At 38.0% G+C, this 5,138-nt stretch overlaps 1 protein-coding gene and 1 long non-coding RNA gene across 5 annotated transcripts in view; one reads left to right on the top strand and one right to left on the bottom strand.

The window, feature by feature from the left end:
* Positions 1-5,138, top strand: part of LOC106870412 (otoferlin) — a 360,495-nt gene that overhangs the window by 112,401 nt on the left and 242,956 nt on the right. The window lies entirely within an intron of this gene.
* Positions 1,162-5,138, bottom strand: part of LOC128250629 (uncharacterized) — a 15,443-nt gene continuing 11,466 nt past the window's right edge. Inside the window, exon 3 of the long non-coding RNA XR_008266659.1 lies at positions 1,162-1,538. This is a non-coding gene — a long non-coding RNA (uncharacterized LOC128250629). The remainder of the gene's footprint in view (positions 1,539-5,138) is intronic.

Below are 5,138 nucleotides of genomic sequence, written 5' to 3'. Positions count from 1 at the left end.
CATGTATGCCTGTATATGAATGTATATATATGTTTATGCATGAATGTTTGTGTATATATATATGTATATGCATGTATGAATGCGTGTATGTGTGTGCATAAATTTTCACTTCAAATATTTACATAAACAGAAACGATTGTAACAAATCACTAAAGATGTGTTAAATGATTTCTTTGTCTTTTTATTATTTGGATGATAGGTAAGGTGGCAAGTTGGCAGAATCGTTAGCACGCCAGGTGAAATGCTTACCGGCATTTCGTTCATCTTTATGTTCTGTGTTCAAATCCCGCCAAGGCTGACTTCACCTTTCATCCTTTTGAGGTTGATAAAATGAGTACCAGTCGCATACTGGGGGTTGATGTAATTGACTAGTCCCCTCCCCCGAAATTTCAGGTCTTGTGCCTATAGTAGAAAGGATTATTTGGATTATATATATATATATATATATATATATATATACAACAGGCTTCTTTCAGTTTCCAACTACCGAATCCGCTCACAAGACATTTGTTGGCCCAAGGCTATAGTAGAAGACACTTGCCCGAGGTGTCACACAATGGGACTAAACCCAGAACCACATGGTTGGAAAGCAAGCTTCTTACCACATGCATATGTGCATGTACATGTGTGTGAGTGTGTGTATGTGTGTATGAGTGTGTATACCTTAAAAATTCTTAGCATACCCTTTTGTATATTGTATAATATCCCTTACCACTTTTTTTCTTTTTTTTTTCACACTCTGTTATGTTTTCTTTCTTTGTGAAACCCTGAGTGTAGGTTTCGTGTGTGTTTTGTATATCTTTCCGAGCCCTTGTGGTTAAGAGCGAAAAGACCATCATCATCATCATCATCATTATCTTTAGCATCATCGTTATCATCATCACCACCACCAGCCATTAGAAATCTGCCAAAAAAAAAAAGCCCCAAAACAAAAAACAAAAAAAATACAGAAAAGGATAAAGAAACCAAAAATTCCAATTAACTACATAATTTACACACTTGTTATTTTATAGCTTTCAAAATATTTGACGCAAAGTTGCTTGCAGCTAATGAATGAGACTGAAATTTAATTAGTCAGCGAAAAATAAATAAATACATAAATAAATAAATAAATAAATAAATAAATAAACAAAGCAAAAAGTTGTTTTCAAAGTTAGCTATTTAATGAGTTTGTCTGGGAAAGCAAGACATCACCACCCATTGCCTGTGGTGGCCATTTGGTCGGTGCTGTCACAAAGATCTAAAGAAAGGCCTTAAACACTGACTGATATCGGAGGAGGTGATGCAGGGCTGTGGAGGCACGTGGCTTAGTGGTTAAGGGTGTTGGACTCATGACCGTAAGGTTTTGGTTTCGATTCCTGTACAGGGCGACACATTGTGTTCTTGAGCAAAACACTTCATTTCACATTACCCCAGTCCACTCAGCTGGCAAATATGAGTCATCCTGATAGAATAAGTACTAGGCTTACAAAAGAATAAGTCCTGGGGTTGATTTTTTTGACTGAAGGCAGCACCCCAGCATGACCGTAGTCAGATGACTGAAACAAATAAAACAATAAAATAATAAACAAAAATTTCAAAATATGATAATATATATATTTATATATACTATGCTCCATTGTAATGTGTTTATTGTGTATTTTGATTTTTAAGTTGCCAGATGTATTCAGCCAGTGTCTACATTCCACTGGTCCTAACCCCCAGCATCGTACACCCTCAATCACTCTGCTATCTCTGTAGGATGACCATAACTTGAACCCAACTGGTTGCTTAAACTACAATCATTCCTTGACATCCACAAGTATTTTTATGGCTAACTCTGAGGAAATATCAAACACTAATATACCCAACACTGCTACTACTACTACTGGAGTCACCCCTGCAACTACAACTTGTAATTGTAAAAATACAGTCAAGTGCCCTTTGAAAGGAAATTGTTTCTCAAAAATTATCGTTTATAGATGTCAAGTGATTACCAGTGCATCTCAATGAGAATAAGTAGGCACTATGGCCAACAGATTTAAGGAGCACTTTTACGTGCATACCCACTCTTCTTCACTGGCTGAGTACATCTGGCAACTTATAAAAATATATATGTGTGTGTATATATATATATATATATATATATATATATATATATGATGGGCTTCTTTCAGTTTCTGTCTTCCAAATCCATGATGATATCAATATTCATGATAATCATCAGCAAATCTAATCTGGGAGCTAAACAAGCTAATCTGGGAGCTTCAACATCATCATTTCACTTCACCTGCTAAAAATAGTAGCTAAATTCCCATCAAAGTACACCTTGCAGTTTTGAACAATGTAGTCCTAGATCCACAATGCCAGGGAAATGAATGGGATGGTCATTGGTGGAATACCATTGATCATATGTAGGCTAAACGTAAAGGGGACAAACAAGGACAGATAAAGGGATTAAGTCGATTACATTGACTCCAGTGTGTAACTGGTACTTATTTAATCGACCCCCGAAAGGATGAAAGGCTAAGTCAACATCAGCAGAATTTGAACTCTGAATGTAGCGGCAGATAAAATATCGCTAAGCAGTTCACCCGGCGTGCTAACAATTCTGCCAGCTCGCTGCCTTAAAGACCATTATTAATAATCCTTTATGAAGGACAAAGTTGACCTCAGCAGAATTTGAACTCAGAACGCAAAGACAGGTGAAATGCTGCTATAATGCTGTAATAATACCTATAGAGAAAGTGCAGGCCAGGTGTGTTTACCCTAATGCCAGCACCTGAGAAGTTCTCTCAAGAAGTTCTCTCTCTGAATGTTTTTCATTCCCTTGATGTCAAATTAAGTCTCTCCAAGCTTGATATATGATCATAATAGAAAGCGTTCACTTATTTAAATCTCCTCCATAAAGATATTCTGCTGTATTTAAAAGATTAATTCTAATTTAAATATGTAATTCGATTCTGTTTTTTACTTTGTTTTTCGCAAGTAAATTTTTAAAGGCTTAAAAAATAATATTCTAAACTTTTAGATAAATAGATAGATGGATGGTATGGTTTAGTTGATGGATGGGCTGATGGGCAGGCTGGCTTTTTCCCCCTCTATTTACATTCTAGATCATCATCATCTTCATCATCATCATCTTCATCATCATCATCATCATCATCGTTTTTTTATGTCTGCTTGTCCATGCTCGCATCGGTTGGACAAGATTATGTTGAGGTGGATTTTATATGGCTGGATACCTTTCCTGTCACCAACCTTTGCTTGTCTCCAAGTAAGGTAATATTTCCTCATAACAGGCTATGCTTTTATAGAAAATTACGAATGAAGGACACCTTGACGTGTAATAAGATCTCAAGGCAAAGAGACAGTAACACACATGGTCACAAAATATACACACATGATAAAATTAAATTAACCCTATCGCACCATGTATAGTGGAAATAACCTAAACATAATCTCTACCAGATTCCTGTTAAATTAATGAACAACACATCAATAAAAAACACGTCTGAAACAGCTGTAGTGAACCTCAACCTATCTGTGTTATAATGTGTGTGTGTGTGTATGTATGTACATGAATATATGACAGGCCTCCTATACAGTTCCCTGGTGCTGTTTCATAGTAGTTGGTCAAGGCATTGGAAGCACAGCAGGGCCAGGCAGATGCATGTGGTCTTAGCTGACGTAATGTCCACAGCCATACAAGCTGTCAGCTGTGTCATGTAGGTTTTTCTGGTACTCGGTGTGTAACAACGGGTGCAAACAGCACGATTCAATCACCGAATGTCAACACTCCCTTTATAGTGACCCCTGAGTTATAGTCCCTTGTTTCAATTTTTATTCACCTGTCACAGAGTTCTTGTGAAAAATAAAAGTTCATGGCCACCTCTCTCTCTGTCTTTCTTTCTTTATTTTTTTTCTCTTTTTTTTTCTGACTAAATCATATTGAAGAATAATTAACAGCTCCACTCCTCCCCTTAAGAAGAGAAAAAAAAAGTGGCAATCCCAAGGGGTATATGCTTCAATAATTCATACATGAATATTTCAAAATATCCACCACCACCATTAATACCAACTCCATCTTCACCATTTCCCCAGCATCATCACCACCATCACCATAACATCTGACTACCACCACCTCCACCCCACTAACATCATCATCATCATTATCACCACCACCTTTACAGCCGCCTTCTTTGCTACCACCACCTTCAACGTCACCACCACCACCACCATCTCCACCCACCACCACTTCAACCTCCTCCACTACCACACCACCACTGTCACCACCTCCACTGCCACCACCACCACCATCACTACTTCTACTACCACCACCACCATCACCATCTCTACTACCACCACCACCACCACTACCACCACCACTTCCACTACCACCACCACCATCACCATCTGTACTACCACCACCGCCACCATCACCACTTCCACTACCATCACCATAACAACTGACTATCACCACCTCCACCCCACTAACATCATCACCTTCACCACCACCACTTTCAGCGCCACCACCTTCACTGCCACCAGTCTTCACTACCACCACTACCACTGCTGTCACCACCATCTCCATCACCACCACCACCACCACTGCCACCACCACCAACACCTCCACAACCGCCGAACCTTACTAACATTTTACAGCTGGTTATGGAATATAGAAAACCCAACTGTAAGCAATCTATAGAAATGTGCTTTTTTTATGCTTTTATGCTACACTTTTTAATTATAATGAATTTGATTTAATTAAATGCAACATTTCTTAGAAGTTAAATTAAGCTATACAAAACTAAATATGACATGCAAATCAGTTATAAAGCTTTTGCTTTTTTTTTTTTGTGTTTGTTTCAGTCGTAGACTGTGGTCATGCTGGAGCACTGCATTTGACAATTCTTAGTCGAATGACTTCACACCAGTAGATTTTTTTATTTTTATTCAAAGCCTAGTACTTATTCTATTGGTCTCTTTTGCCGAACTGCTAAGTTATGGGGACATAAACACACCAACACAAGTTGTCAAGTGTTGGTAGGGCAACAAACAGAGACAGAATCACAAACACAACACACACACACGCACGTACACTAACACACACATACATACATACATATATATATGTGTATATACATATATGTGTGTAT

The sequence above is a fragment of the Octopus bimaculoides genome, chromosome 23, assembly GCF_001194135.2.
Source record: "Octopus bimaculoides isolate UCB-OBI-ISO-001 chromosome 23, ASM119413v2, whole genome shotgun sequence".
Taxonomy (NCBI): Eukaryota; Metazoa; Mollusca; class Cephalopoda; order Octopoda; family Octopodidae; genus Octopus; species Octopus bimaculoides.
Note: the sequence above shows the minus strand (reverse complement) of the source record. Positions and strands in the feature narration are given on the sequence as shown.